Source organism: Euphorbia lathyris, chromosome 6, assembly GCF_963576675.1.
Source record: "Euphorbia lathyris chromosome 6, ddEupLath1.1, whole genome shotgun sequence".
NCBI classification, from domain to species: domain Eukaryota; kingdom Viridiplantae; phylum Streptophyta; class Magnoliopsida; order Malpighiales; family Euphorbiaceae; genus Euphorbia; species Euphorbia lathyris.
The window spans coordinates 3,266,203-3,283,111 of NC_088915.1; the positions used below are offsets into that span (position 1 = coordinate 3,266,203).

Genomic DNA, 16,909 nt, shown 5'->3' on the forward strand with positions numbered 1-16,909 from the left:
ACCGTTGGTCCGTTTCAGATGGGATTAGGGGAACGAAACTCTAAAAGAAATCCTAATTTTGAAACTTGACACTTTTTTTGACCTAATTATTTTGATCTCGAATTAACCCTAATTAAAGTGTCAAACCAAATTTGATTTTAGATTGAATTGATGCTACCATATATCTTGAGATTAATCAATAAAGAATAAATTGATCCGAACCCGAATATGTAAATACACGTTTTAAGGTTTTTCAGGTGCTTTCATTTTTTTCGGTATATTAAGTGCTCTAAAATTAAAAGTGGCGAGCTTATTGCCTTAAAGTCAACCATTAAGTAATTAATTAGGTCAAAAATAAGATTAATGGTTGAAATTCATTAATTAGATAAAAAAAAAGTGAAAAATATTTCGTAGAAAAAAACAACAAAAGCCCATGAAAATCATTAAATAGTATTTTAGGTCCTAAAAAGCTGAATTTGTCTAAAAGATGGTGGGGCCCATAGTTTTGCTGTTGGTTTTGACCGTTGACCCATTTCCTAACGGATTAGGGGTACGAAACCCTAAACCCTGATTTTGAGACTTGACACTTTTTTTGATATAATTATTTTGATCACGAATTAACCCTAATTAAAGTGCCCAACCAAATTTGATTTTGGATTGAATTGATCCTACTATATATCTAGGGGATTAATCAATAAAGAATAAATTCATCCGGACCAAATATATAAATACACATTTTAGGGTTTTTCGGTATATTAAGTGCTCTAAAATTAAAAGTGACCAGCTTGTTAGATTAAAGTGAACCATTATTTAATTAATTAGATGAAAAACTAAGATTAATGGTTGAAATTTATTAATTAGGTCAAAAAAGTGAAAAATATTTCTTAGAAAAAAACAAAAAACAAAGCGAGAATCACTAAATCGTATTTGTTAGGTCTTAAAAGAGGGTGAGACCAACATCCTTCTATCATGTCTCTTTATGCTTTTCTTTTGGATGATTGTAAATATCATCTTATCTCTTTTAATGATGTTGTTGTTTTTTATGTTTGTTTCTCTACGAATAGGGTTGCTCATCAGGGCCGGTCCAATGATAGTGGTATTCTAAACCGCTGGGACACTTGCTGATCCTAATGCAAATTTCGTTTTAGACCTTGTATACCTATATATATATATATAATAACCAAATTTTGGACCCCCTAACAACCATTGGCCCTAGGCCTGCGCACTCCTGGCCTAGACCCAGGGCCGGCTCTGTTGCTCACTAGCTAGTTGTTGTAGCCTATTATATGCCTGAGCTTATATTTCCTATTTAATACCATACTTTATATCTTCATTTTCTAGTGTTCGCCAACACTATTTTCTTCTCTCCTCCATCGGGGTTAGGATCCTCACATTGTCGCACGGAATATTTGGAAATGTAATAACTTAAAAGTATGTGACCAACTTTGACCGTTAAATTTGATTCTCTCGCCCAAAAAATTTAATGAAATCAATCCATGAAAAACCAAAAATCACAAAAATGGCATCATTTTGTATAAAAAAATTATTTTAACAAAACATAACTATAGATATTCACGGGAATTTATACACGACGGGGAAGAATTTTCACGGAGCGGATATAGTAATCCTTATCCCTATCACCATTTTGGCTTTGGTGAGAAATTGTCTCCCGTGCCCATCCCTATCCCTAATTTATCCCTAATTTTCACTTATTACTAATCCCCATCGGGTTGGAAACATGTAGTTTTTTTATAATGCCCGATTACCATCCCTACATACAAATTGAGTGATAATGAAATTTGTGAATGGACAGAGTGCTCCATCAATAACAATTGAAATTGACACAATTTCAAACATCAGTGTAAATTCGCTCAACTTGTTAACATTAATGGTATTATTATGTTAGTTATAATGTTAGAGGTAAAATTACTTTTGCTGGACAATATTAAAAGTATTTTTTGCACTTTATATATATACATATAATCTTATTCACTATTATGAAAAAACATTATTTTTGCTCCATTCTCGACACGTGCTATGCCATGAGTCAATTCTCATTATGGCGACATATGTTTTGGTCACATTGCGAATAGACATTGTTAAAAAGTTAATTAATTAATAGATTAATACATTTTTTGTCCCTATACTTGTTTCAAAAAATCAACCAGTCCTTTATATTTGGAAAAAATTCTAGTAACCCATGAATTTATTTAAATTGACCAATTGACTTTTTGAAATGTACATATTTGAAACAATCATGATTCTCCAGTGATTTGGTATTGATAGAGTTTGTGCTTAAATAAGCTTTACAAGATAGAATAGGTTACAACAATAATTCTAAAGATACATGGAGTAAATCAAGCTAACAATATCTGACTAAATCAAAGACTAATTCTAATATGTATATTTACAGATATATCCTCTAACATTCCCCCTCAAATTAATGGCGGAGCCATTGTTAATTTGTCGCAAAGATGTTGAAACCGAGCCTTGGAGAGTGGTTTGGTGAGGATGTCAGCAATTTGATCAAGGGTGGGGACGTAACCAACCCGAAGCTCTTTCTTGGAGACTTTGTCACGAACAAAATGAAAGTCAATCTCTAAGTGCTTAGATCTGTCATGAAAAATTGGGTTAGCAGTTAAATATGTTGCACCAAGGTTATCACACCATAAAACATGTATTGTGGAATTGGAGATGCTGATTTCATGCATGAGCTTTTTCAACCAAAGCATTTCAGAAGCAAGACTAGCAAGAGTACGATATTCAGCTTCGGTGGAGGAGCGAGAAACAGTAGTTTGCTTACGTGACCGCCAAGATACAAGATTAGGACCAACAAGCACCGCATAGCCAGAGGTAGATTTTCGATCATTAACGTCTCCTCCCCAATCTGCGTCACTATAACCAACCAGATCAAGAGTTTTACCCTTATGAAAACGAATTCCATGTGTTGGAGTTGCAGTTAAATACCGAAGTATTCGTTTAACCGCTTTCCAATGATCAAGACTTGGATTATGCATAAATTGGCTAACTTTATTTACAGCATTGCTAATATCTGGTCGAGTGATGGTCGCATATTGTAATCCACCAACAATAGTGCGATATAGCTTAGGATCAGTATAGGATTCACCAGAATTTCGAGAGGGTTTGGTGCTTGTGCAAGCTGGTGTTGAGATGCTTTTGGAGCCATCCATTTTGGATTTTTTGAGTAAATCAGAAATGTATTTCTTTTGACTTAGGTGAAGAGCATGATTTTCCCAATTCACTTCAATTCCAAGAAAATACGAGAGCTTGCCAAGATCCCGAATAGCAAACCGCTGCTGCAATTGCTTGATCAAGTTATCAATAGACACAATGGAATTGCCGGTTACCAAGATATCATCAACATATAAAAGACAATACAAATGAGTATCATTATGATGAAGATAGTAAAGCGAGCAATCAGCCTTACTACAAACGAACCCAAGGGAAATCAAAGCCTCTGTCAAACAACGATGCCACATACGGGGGGGCCTGCTTAAGACTGTATAGACTTTTCTTCAATTTGCAAACATGATGAGGAAAGTCCGGGTGAGTAAAACCAGGAGGTTGACACATAAAAACAGCTTGATCTAAAGTGCCATGTAAAAATGCGTTACTCACATCGAGTTGTTTTATCATCCAAAAGTTTGTTACTGCAAGTGAAAGAAGTAAACGTATCGTTGTGGGCTTGATAACCGGACTATATGTTTGCTCATAGTCAAGACCGGGACGTTGATGATATCCTTTGGCAACGAGCTGTGCTTTGTATCGGTTGACAGATCCATCAGGGTTCAGTTTGATGCGAAAAACCCAGAGACAGCCAACCTTATTGTTGGCTTCGGTTTCTGGAACTAACTCCCAAGTTCCATTGGTAATGAGTGCATTATACTCCTCTCTCATAGCTGCACGCCATTGTGGATGTTCCATAGCTTTAGTATAACAAGAAGGGGTGACAGTTTCAGTCACGGCCTGATAGATTTTTGGACGAAGTGAACCCGTTTGAGTTCTTGTAACCATGCGAGTGGGTTGTAAAGGTTGGGGCTGTTCAGGTGGGGCTGTTTGTGATGCATTGGGTAAATTTTGGTGTGATGAGAGTTGATAGCCGCTAAAATCAACAAGTAGAGGGACAGTAGGCTGATTGGAAGCTGGCGGGGGGCTGTTTGTTGTGGAGGTTGGTAACTCTCGAAAATTTGGTAAGGGATGATATGGAATAATGGTGCGAGTGGGATTAGAGGAAGTTGTATTTGGGCGTGGAGCTGTTGGGGGAATAGCAGTAAATGGTTCTTGTGCTGAGGGAAAAGAAATTGTGACCGGAGCATTGGACAAATCAGTCATAGATATCTGGCGCATCTCATTGTTTAACAGAGGAAATGGAAACTCCTGTTCATTGAAAACCACATGACGTGAGATAAAGATTTTGTTGTTAAGCAAGTCATAACATTTATAACCTTTATGTATTTTGCTATAGCCAATGAATATGCATTTACAAGAAAGTGGAAGCAATTTATTTGAATTGTAAGGACGGAGCCAAGGATAGCAAACACAACCAAATGTACGAAACAAAGTATAATCGGGTGTATTGCCAAACAATTTTTCATATGGGCTAAGGTAATCAAGTATTTTGGTGGGTAATCTGTTGATGATAAACATTGCACGTTCAAAGGCATAAGACCAAAATTTCATAGGTAATTTAGCATGAGTAAGTAATGAAAGACCCGTTTCAACAATATGGCGATGCTTGCGTTCGGCGCAACCATTTTGTTCCGGTGTGTATGGACAAGACACTTTTTGATTGATCCCATTGGTACTAAGATAATTGGTTAAAGCCTGAAATTCACCCCCCCCAATCTGATTGAAAATTTAAAATTGGTCGTTGAAAATATTTTTCAACCAATGTTCTGAATTTAATGAATACACTCAAGATTTCAGATTTATACCGCACAAAAAATAGCCAAGAGAATTTGCTAAAATGATCATAGAAAATAACATAATAGCGATAATTGTCATGTGAATCAACTGGAGCAGGGCCCCAAACATCAGAACAAACCAATTCTAACGGATTAGAAGCAACGAATGTAGAAATAGGAAACGGTAAGCGATGTGCTTTACTAACACAATATGAATCACAAAAGGGAGCACATTTATTATCATCAAAGTCAAGTTTATTCAAAGAAATTGCTTTCTTAACAATGGGGAATTGAGCATGACCCAAACGGGCATGCCATAAAGAGAGACTAGTGTTAAAGGCTCTAATGCCATTTTGACTTGATGAAGGAAGCGACAGTGTGTAAAGTCCATCCTTATTCACCCCTCGACATATCTCCTTCTTTGTCTCCAAATCCTTCAAAACAAAGTAATTAGCAAAAAACTCAACCGAAATAGAATTTGATTGAGTTAGAGAAGACACAGAAAGAAGGTTATTAACAGTGTTAGGAACATGGAGTATATTTCGAAACTTTAGAGGAATATTGGAAATAGGAAAATCAGATTTACCAATATGAGAGATAGGAATTGTGGATCCATTACCTACTACAACTTGCTCGGGACCGTCATATCCAGTGTGAACATGGAGGTTGTCCAAATCAGCTGTTAAATGATGTGTTGCGCCAGAATCTAGGAGCCAATCAGTGGAGGAAGGGTTGGAGGTGGTGGCCATATTAGAGGACGGTTTAAGAGAACCCCTGGTATTGCGCTTGAATTTTGGTGATGGACACTATCTAGCAATATGTCCTGATCCTTTACAATTGTGACATGTGAGAGTGGAGACATCAAGTGGAGCTGAATTTGTGTAACTGTTTCTACTGTAATTATTTAGGGCAGAGAAACCCCAACTGGATCCATAATTAAATTAACCGCGACCGCGGCCCTGTGGCCTGTTGTTTGAACGGGCAGAATAATGAACGGAGGGAGTAAAGCTTGATGGAGCTGTGACTCGAGAGAGCTGTCGCTCCTCACTATGAAGCAAGCCAGTTAAGTCTTCAAACGCAATAGATTCCAGACGAGCTTCTATTGCACGAGTGAAAGGCCGATAAACATCATTGAGGCCATCCAAAATTACACCAACTAAATCATCGTTACTTACAGGATTTTGAAGAGCAGAGAGCTCGTCACTGAGAGATTTGGCCCGTAAAAGATAGGCAGAAATATCATCGTTCTCTTGACGTAAATTATGAAGACGATTCTTCAATTCACGGATCTGTGACTTCGATCCAGTGGCATAGGCTTTAGCCAGCTTTTCCCAGGCGGCTGCTGCAGTTTCAACCCCAATAACTTGGGAAATTACGCCCGATGAAAGAGAAGAGATGAGCAAACTGAGGACCTGTTGGTCCTTTTGCTCCCAAACTTCGAACGCCGGATTGTCTGCTCCGGTTTGTAATTTCTTGGGCGGCGGTGCAGAAGTTGCATCAACATGATGTCCCAACTTCTGACCTTTCAAAATAGGCAGAACCTGTGTCTTCCACAACAGGTAATTGGAGGCAGTTAATTTGTGATACCATGGAGATAATTAATTGAGCGATTGAAAGGAGAAATCCCAGGGAAAAATTAAAATTCAGAGTTGTGAAACCTCAGAACTGCTCTGATACCATGAAACAAGATAGAATCGGTATTGATAGAGTTTGTGCTTAAATAAGCTTTACAAGATAGAATCGGTTACAACAATAATTCTCAATATACAGGGAGTAAATCAAGCTAACAATATCTGACTAAATCAAAGACTAATTCTAATATGTATATTTACAGATATATCCTCTAACAATATTAGCTACCTAAACTAGATTAAAGTGTAAACATTTAAACTTTTTCAGAAAAATTATATACTTTGTTAAAAGGATTAATAAGTTTTAAACAAGTTAAATTGGTAAAATGAATATTCTAAAAGTATAAAAAAGCAATTGAATTTTTTTAGATAAGTATAAGCGGTTAGGTATCTTAAGCTTTAATTATTAATTACATTCAGCAACTCTCTCTCATCCTTCTTTTTCTCCTCTCTTTTTTCTCATGGTTTCTGTTGAATTAGGGATTCTTTTTCCAATCAACATTCGAAATTTATTTACAAATATACATCCATTTTAATCATGGAATTGGGATGCCGTAAAGGGATTACTTTATCAATCTTCCATTATCCAAAGATTTTCAACAAAAAAAATTATTATGAGGAAAGTTGGTATGTTATTACTAATGGACGTATGAGGAATCTCATTCTTATAGATTGGATTTGTAGAGGACTAGAATAGAAGAGGTAAACTTGACACATAGGAACCAATTGCAGCATGTCTCCATACTTCTATCAAATTCAAGTGGATGTCTTGAGTTGTATAATTAATGAAAGAAAAACCTAACTAATGATATCATTGTTATTGTTTAACTAAATGTTAAATGTGTTTTAATGTTTTTTTATGTGAGTCCATTATTATTAGGCAAATTAGAAAGAGGTGTGGTGTGCTTTGGGTATGGTAAGTAGTAGACATGTGGTGAAGAAGTTTTGTGATGAAAAGACACGTACATGGAAGATGTGGAGTGCAATGGATATTTAGAAATTCTTGAAGGAGGACATGTATATGTGATGAGAAGACACATGCATGGAAGATGTGGAGTGCTCTGAATAAGTTGAGAAACTAAAAGTAAGGCTATAAACCAACTCTGAATCTAATTCTCTTTCTTCTTCTTTTTTCTGTTTTTGCTTGAGATTTTGTTATAATATCTGAGCAAATACATTTCCCCATAAAAATCTTAGTCTTTCTCATTGGTTTTGCATTCTTCAAACTTGATTCATGTTTGTTGTCTACCATCTTTCTTTCAAAAATGTCTTACATTGCGGTAGTAGCCGGAGAAAATTGCGGCAATAAGGATAACAATCTTAATCAAGAAGGAAATTTTCTCGCATCTCTCTATATATATAGTAGGTACATCTCCATGGGTAGTTCCATATAGCTTGCGAGCAATACCTTAGGTTTGTCAATAGTTTTGTTCAGTCTTACTTGCTCTACTTTCTAAAAAACACAAAATCCTAAAAAGTCCAAGAAAAAATAACTTTCTCTCTTATTTCATAAAAGAAAAATCACACTTTTTTACTCTAAATTATACACAGTATTATAATATTTTCCATTTAGCCAAATATTTTCCTCATTAATACCTAAACTAAACCTTCTTTAGAACCCATGCAAAAGACCTTTTGATTATATTTTGGTTAGACTAGCAAGTGATAGAGACTAAGAACTAGACGCCATTACTTATCACAATACTTGTAATGAATTGAGTGTTAAATTTTAAACCTTGAGTGAAAAGTAAAGATTAAAGGCTACAAGAAAAGAAAAGCCTTGAGATATCACCTTATGAGGTTGTACACTAGTTCATACTTTCAAATATGGGATGTATTGAATAATGTAATACTTTTGAGAAAACCTTATTTTGTTCAAGTTCATCTATGTCGTATGATTTACATAAGTTGAGATTATTGAATGTCAGTGAAATAAGTCTTATCAAAGTTATAAGCTACATGGCTTGTTTGATTTCAAATTTTATTTTGAATCTAACACTTCCTTCAAGACAAGGAATGTTCAAAATGTGACCAAGTTGTTATAACCATTTATATAATATTTTAACTCATTGTTTTATGTTATTTTTTAGTAGTTTGTCAATGTTTGTCCCTAGTTGTTAGTGTATTTTACTTTATTCTTCTATTGAATGGAGTTTTGAGTGATTTGAGGTGTTTTTGGAAATAAAACAAAGTAATTAGATAAATCTTCCAATAGACTGCTCAACCAGCTGACTGTAATTCTAGAATAAGAAGAAAAACTAAAATCTGCCTAAAAACTTCAAAACCTTCCTTACTAAATTCTAAATCAATTATAGCAAGAAAAAGAAGAATCCTTAAAGGTTGGGGACATATAAATATGCTTAAAAAGACTCCAAAACCTTCCTTAATTATTTCCAAATCAATTATGGCAAGATAAAGCATCAATATTAAAGACAAGCTAGACATTTTAGGTGGTTTTTATATAAATAAGAGCCCCAAAACTCCTATAAATAGGGAGCTTTGCTAGTTTGTAGGTCTATGCTCCAAACACCATTTTTACATCATGTGTAGCTCATTTTCATTATCTTTAGCTTTCAATTGCATTGGTGGTTATAAATTATTTTATTCATTTCAGATCTAGTTCTTTTTTTTATTATAGCAAGGGTTAAACTAACCCATAGTTTAGACCTTGCAAAACTCGACTTTGCTTTCTATTCACCTTGTGTTCTCAATATACTATTATATTAAAGTTCATATTTTCTTTCATCTACATCTTCTTCCATTTCTAGATTTCATTTAATATATTGTGGTCAGACAGGCATCCAAATCTGAGTACTATAGGATGTGAAAATCTTTGAGGATGCATCCCCAACTCGGAAAACTTTTCAGTGTACATTTAGCCAGAAATGAGACAAATAGCAGAAAACAAATGTGAAGAACAATGGTCTAGAGAGAGAGGAAAGTTAATACTTACATGAGTGGTGCTGGGAGGAGAAAACTCAACCTCGTAGGTTGGGTCTCCCTCAAAGTAACAAGTGTAGGGAACCCCTAAAATATTCATATGGGACATGTGTCACTCGAAGGTGGTAACTAGTGAGCCTAGGGCGCAACTCTTCGGAGCACCACCCATTCCTGCAGGAGGACCTCTTGAACTGCTAGACATACCACAACCTCCACCAGATCAGCCTGTGAACGGCCTTGTCTTCCTCATCTTCACCCGAGGACAAAAAAAAGGGATGCTCTAATGAGGTAAAATATATGTGTATGTGTCTGATTAATGCAATACCACTCATCCTATTAGCGGCAACTGAAGGACCAGCAACGAAAGGTTCTGGAATGGGAGCCATGATCCTCTATCGAGTATGGAGAAGGCTCCTACAGAAGGCATGATAAGCACCCTCCACAATGGAGATTTTCACACTAAACCGGTAGAGACCAAGATCATCCTTCCCAGAAGCCTAGACATCCACATCATATGATGTCGCTTCCTTGGGATATGTTGTTGATATTCGGGCTTGTGGGTGGGATCAATCTTGGTATCTACCGGATTGGCACGGAGATCTCTAGTGTGGACGGTGGTGCTTATCCTGCCTCCCGTAGGAGACTTCTCCCTGCTCGGCCTAGGATCACAGCTCCCATTGTAGAGCCTTTCACAGTCCTTCCTATTGTTGCCACTAATATAGTGAGTGGTACCTACATTATTCATACACATATCTTTTACCTTATTATTAGTGACTTGAGTGCATTCCCTTTTTTAACCTCGATGGAAGAAGAGGTAGATAGGGTCGGAGACTGATCTTATGGAGGTCATGCTATGTTTGGCAGTTTAAGAGGTCCTCCTGCGGGCATGGCTGGTGCTATGGAATGGTGCACCCTCGGCTTACTAACTACCACCTTCGAGCGGTACATCTTCCTTATAAACATTTTTGGGGCGCCTTACATTCGGTACTTTGAGGACCAAATCTTCCTAGATCCCCTTTCTTTGTGTTCTTTTTCCATTTATTTGTCTCTTTTCTGTCAGATCTTTGCTTCCCAAATCCCTGACATGATCCAAGTCATGAATGCAATGAAGCACTAATAACGCCTCGACCATCATGATGTCCCAGTGATCTCCTGTTTGCATATGATATTAAATGAATGATATGTTTATATATATGAATGCTATGCTTATTATCTATTTTTTGTTAGTTTATTCTACAGGCTATTGTTAGGGAGGAGCAGTGAAGGGTTTAGGGTTTAGGCTATTGTCAAAATTTTGCACATAAAAAAACTCAACACAATAATATGTGAGTGAGAATATTCCTCTTGTAAAAAATATATGTTAAAAATGCGACATCCCAGAAAGAAACATGGTTGTCAATGTATGCATTTATGTGGGTATAAAAGCCTTCTAAGGTGGACTTACTTGTCAGAAATAGTTTGAAAGAATTGCTTAGTTTGCCAAAATGGTTTCAGAGGACAAGGGTGAAGAGGAAAGGGAATTAGAGTTCTACTCTTACTACATATATTCTCTATAAAATGAGATTACATCTAATACAAGATCACAAATACTAAAATTGTTTTCATTAATCATGCTCTGCTTTTCACTAAAATTCATTAACAATCTTGATCAAGTTCAAGCTCTTAATAATTGACAATTGATGAATGCAGATTCTATATCATCTATGTCTTCCATTGATTTCTCATCTTCCTCAATAATGCATTCTTCACCCCAATTCAAACTCGATCAATCACTCCCTTCATCCTTTCAGTCGGATAATTCTGATTCGGAAACTTCAAATTTGATAAATCTTCAATTTGAAAATCTTGATTAGGATTTTCTAATCCATCTATGGAATCAGAGAAATCCTGATCCAACAACAGCTTGGAGCAGAACTCATACTCATCTGTTTAACATCAACAAAATGATGATCAAGCAACTCCTTCACTGTCTATCGCGCTCTGATCTCTTAAAAACACTTGCTCAAAAAATCCTTCCCTTTCTATTGTAACCACATTGGAAATTCAGGCATGTCCTATATATAAGAATCCAATTATAAGTAAAGCCAAAACTGGATCATTAGTATACTCTGACCATGAGATTTTTCCTATCACCATTTATATAATTGTGCAACCTAATGCCCGCTCATGAACCACACAAATGTAGTTGTGCCTGAGAAAACATCTACTTCTACAAATCTAGCATAGCTAAAATTATCAATTTTTTCTCCCTTTTAGTTATAAGAATGTTCTAGCCCTGAATATCACAATGTGGTAATCGTTTTCTGTGTAAATAATTTAAGCATTCAATGATATTTCTTGTGTTTAAAAATTAATTATTCATTTATGAAATAATTAAATCTGAAAATTAAAGAAATATCATACACAAGAAATATCATTAATGCTTAGATTATTTACACACAAAAATTGATAATTTGCTGATTTAGGATGTGCTAGATATGTACACTGTGGTTGCATGACGAGAGGAACAAGGATTTCTGGCTCATGTGTATGATATTATGTTGCACAATTATAGAAATGGTGATAGCTTTGATTGTTCCCAATGTTATAAAACTCGGACCGGTTGGTCACTACAAGAAAAACGGTAATTAGCAACCAAAAATCTGGTTGCTAAATTGGTTGCTAACACTATTTACCAACCAGAATTGCATATTTAGCAACCAAACTGGATCGGTTGGTAATTGCAAGGTTGCTAAAACTTTGATATCCTATCAAGCTTCTCGGTTGCAATGTTTGCAACCACCATTTCAGTAGCTAATTTGGTGGCAAAATTAGAAACCGATCACTTGCAACCATATGTCAGTTACAAATCAATGAACAATTTTGCAAATCTATTATGGTTACAAACTAACTTTTGGTCACAAGTAATCTGGTTGTTAAATTTATTGCTTTATGTCTGCAAATTTATATATATATATTTGTCAAAAACAAAGTAAGCATAGCCTTTAGTGCCTTCTATGGTTACTTTGTTTTTTACAAAGTAAGCTTTACTTAGTTATTTTCACCATTAGATGATGGAATATAAAATTCATCCAATGATAAAAACACACAAAGTGAGGTTTACTTTGTCAAAAACAAAGTAAGCATAGCCTTTACCATATATATATATATATATATATATATATCTTAAAATATTATTTCTACAATTTTACTAAACTAACATCATATAACCATTTCAGAAATTCCATAATAAAACAGAAAATATAAATTATATAAAACTTATTAATGCGTAATAATTCAAGTTATACATTCGCTAAAAAAAAATTTAAAGTTACACATTGGTGTAAAAAAAATTAAAGTTATATATAAACTAAATTAAATACAAATAATTGTTGCTTGTATCCATACAAGTAAATGTTGAGAAATCGGTCTCTTGGGTAAGGCACATGATCTGCTCGAGGGTGCACATTCATCATGCATGATGTGGGAAGCATAACGGTTGAAATTTTCTCACCTGAACGAAAACCAAATGAACAAAAAAAAAACATGATAAATCAATCTAAACATAATCACAATTACATTCAATTTTCTTTAATCACGAGAGTCTAGAGTGTGTTCTATAGGATTTATAATTAGATACAGTTTTCCGAACTTTTCACGGTTTTATATGATAGTTCATGTTAGCCGACCCCGAACCATTTCGGGGCTAAGGCTTTGTTGTTGTTGTTGTTGTTGTACAGTTTTCCGAACTACAAAAATTTAAAAAATCCTCATAAGTGCACTCTGTTTTTTATGCATTGAATTTAAGTGTTAAATGACATTTTTTTTATCAATACTTACATTATAAACTGTATCAACAATCTTCAATAGACTAGTAAAATTAGAGGATCTGAGCAGCTGTATTCAACTTCAAGAGGGTCACAAGAGCAGTGCCATCTACTTGAACTGACCTGAACTGAATCCAAGGATGGCCTGCAAAACAGTAGAATAAGTAACATTAGGAACATTCCAAACATGAATTTAAAAACTATAAAAAGCCCTCTGCAACTTATTTAGTGTTCAATGAATTCAAGTTTAGCCATTCATATGAATTTAAATATCATCACTTGCTCCACTTTTAAATAGCAGAAGGTGTTGTTAAGAAAATCATTCCAAACATGTGCCCATCTTATAGAGCTAATCCTAAACATGAAAATCAATGGCTTCCTCAAGAGAAATTGATCGGGAGTTAGCAATCCTACATATGGCCACTTCAAGCAGAAATCCTACCCATGTCCAGGAACCACAGTAATACACCTTAGGTGAAATTGCATAAATGAATATCCATTTTAATAGAAGATCCTATTTGCAAATACATGAAGAGATGATTTTACAATGATGAAAAATTATCACTTAACTAGTAACATTACATATCAATAACATGAATTGACTCAAAGAACTATTTATAAAAATATGGCATAAATTATACTTTACTCCTCAAAGTTGCCTGAATAGATGTTATATGAATTTTTCTATATCCATCCTAAGATATGAACTTAAAGCACGAGACAGGGCATCGTTACTTAGCCTTTTAACCCCAAAAGGCAGAACCAATTATCTACACTAACCCCAAAATCAGAAACAATTATCTATTAACCCAAAAGGCATAACTAATTTGCAGGTAACTGATGATAACCAAAAATACAATTGTAATTATCATTTAAAACTATAATATCAAAAGCTAAGTTCAAGACTTCATCAGGACTCTAGCCAACATTTTAGCATTTAAAATAGAGACTCCACCATAAGTAACACCATAATGAAAATGACCTAACCAGTAAGTTATTAGCTCTTCTCAACCTCAACTTTTCAGCAAACCTCAACTTTTCGCACAACAGGAAAAGGTAACAACAGAAGCACAATGAAAACCACTTACCATAGACGAAACTAAAAACACTTCAAACAAAATGAATGCTTCAATGCCAACATCAAACACTTCATCAAACACTTCAAACGCTAATACAACTTATTTATGATAACAGAAACCCTAGAAATAAACAATTAAGAGTCAATGAAAAGGACAAAATAAGAGTAAGACTGAGACTGACCTCCCTCACAGCCTCCATTAAAGAGAATGAGAAGCTCTAGAACTCCGAAAAAAATGATTGACTAGAACAGGGTGAGAAATCACAAAACTCCATGAACATCACAATAACCATCCCAAATCCAAACAAATATAGCCAAACAACCAGCTCAAGCCAAAAGACACATAATACCCTTTGCATCTCTAGGAGTTCTTAGAACTCGCAAGAACCGGAAAGAAAAAAAAAAACCCGAAGTCGAAGAAGAGCGTGTACAATGAGAGGAAAGAGCAAACCTTAGTCTTACCTTGCATGTAGGGATAGAGGCCAGCTAGACACCTTCAGGCAGCCAAGGACATCATCGGAGTAAACCGACACGCGCCCGAAAGCCGAAGTTGTCCGACAGAACCCTTAGAGGTCTGATTGGAACGAAACAAAGCCATAGAACCCATCTAGGAGAAGTAGAGGGAGATTGATTAAAGAGAAACCGAAGTGAAACAAACCCAGAACTCGTGTTTTCAAGGGTTCCAGGAGGACAATGATGCAAGAAGTCGAAGATGGGAGAGAAGGTGGAGGCAGACAACAAATGTAATTAGGGCTAATCTCTAATTTCTCCATAGCACAAATATAAATCCCTAAAATGGACCAAATGGATACATCGGGCCTATTTAACCTTTATTTCTTAATGGGCTTGGTAAAATAATGCTAATTTGATTTCTTCATTCCTCACTTATATTTAGACTCATTAATTTAATTCAAATATACATGTTTATTACTTTATGTATTTGAATTGTGTTTTATAGTCTTAGTCGATGAATTCTATTCGTTGGCTAAATTTCATAATGTAGTTTCCAAATAAATATATAATGTATTCTTAGGTTCAATTTAATACCAAATCCAACTTGTGTGAAAAGATTTCATATTTTTGTGATTTAATAATAGAATTGTAGTTTAATATTTATAAATTCGGAGAAATATTTATCTTTATCCATCTCATACAAAAGACAATATAATTTTTAATTTTTTTTATGTCTAATCATATGTTTATGAATGGTTACTAATAAATGATAAAATGACGCACATATGAAGTGTAGATAATAAGATTTATGATCGATAATACAGTTTGATGAATTATCTATTAAATTGACCCAATTTGCCAACTTTATGAGTAAAATTGCTCTTCATAACCAATGTTAGTGGTAAAATTGCACCATTTTGAACGATTGAGATAAAATTGCTCATGGATGTAGACGTTAGACGTATTTTTGCAACTTACCCCCTTAAATTTATTTTATACTTAAAAACTATTATTTTAAATATTAAAATATAATTTTATATTTTTCTTTTGTTTAAAAATATATTACCAGCATTTCTTTCTCTCTCCTTTCTTTCCTATTTAATTTCACTCAAAATATGATTCAAATATCCAAGTATATATTATATATAGAAGTCCCTAAATGGCCTTAAAAATTTGCAACCACAAAATATATTTTGAGACCATTCGGTTGCAAAGTTTGCAACCATAAGAACTTTGAAACCGTGTTCAAGTCTCAAATGTATTTGACAAATGAGATTCTCAACTTGGCAACCGCAGGATGGGCTTTGCAACCACCTTGGTTGCAATATTGCAACCGACTTCAATTCGGTTGCAAATATCGATCTCTAATTACAGTTTTTCTTGTAGTGGGTTTGGTCAGTCGAACCAAGAACCGACATGAGTCCAGTCCGAGCTGAACTGGTTTCTTGAATAGTGACCCGAGTTCTTTTGCTTATTTGTTAAAAGAAAATATTAAATATGTTTATGAAACAAAAATAGCAAACTTTAATAAGAATTTGCACATTTAAACATAGATTGAGCAAAACAACCTCTAACATAACCAAACGCCTACAAGTAGCGTCCTCAAAAGGCAAACAGGCTTTAGATGCTGCGGATCCATTGAATGTATCAACACCAACGAACAAAGCTGAGGCAATTGAACTACATTTTATTCATAACCAGCGGGAAATGCCTTCTAGGATACATCATAAAGTTGATGTTCCCCAAAATCCAGTAGAGACGTTGCAAGAGTGTGAATCAAAGGGATTCCTCTTGAGAAACCCCTAACTGAAATCATCAAGAGAAACTTCACTTTACGGCTGTACTCACAAGGTTTGATCAATTTATGCTTCGGTCTTTGAAGGTCTGAAATCATCAACTTGGACATTAGATTCTCTCGAGAAAAATATTTGTTGATTTCATGTCTGGATGAATGATTGCTTTAGCGTACCCGTATGAAGAATTATAAAAATGGTGATAGGTAAAATCATATGGTCAAAGTATATTGATGATCCGATTTTGGCTTTATTTAAAATACGATCCTTCAACGAGATGCCTGAATTTTTGACTTGGTTATTA

General features: G+C 34.9%; 1 long non-coding RNA gene across 1 annotated transcript; it reads right to left on the reverse strand.

Moving 5' to 3' along the window:
* Positions 1–12,799: 12,799 nt before the first annotated feature.
* Positions 12,800–15,094, reverse strand: LOC136232087 (uncharacterized). The gene is made up of 3 exons (XR_010690296.1): positions 14,822–15,094; positions 13,295–13,426; positions 12,800–12,968 (listed from the first exon to the last, which is right to left on the reverse strand). It is a non-coding gene; the product is annotated as an uncharacterized lncRNA (long non-coding RNA).
* Positions 15,095–16,909: the final 1,815 nt, after the last annotated feature.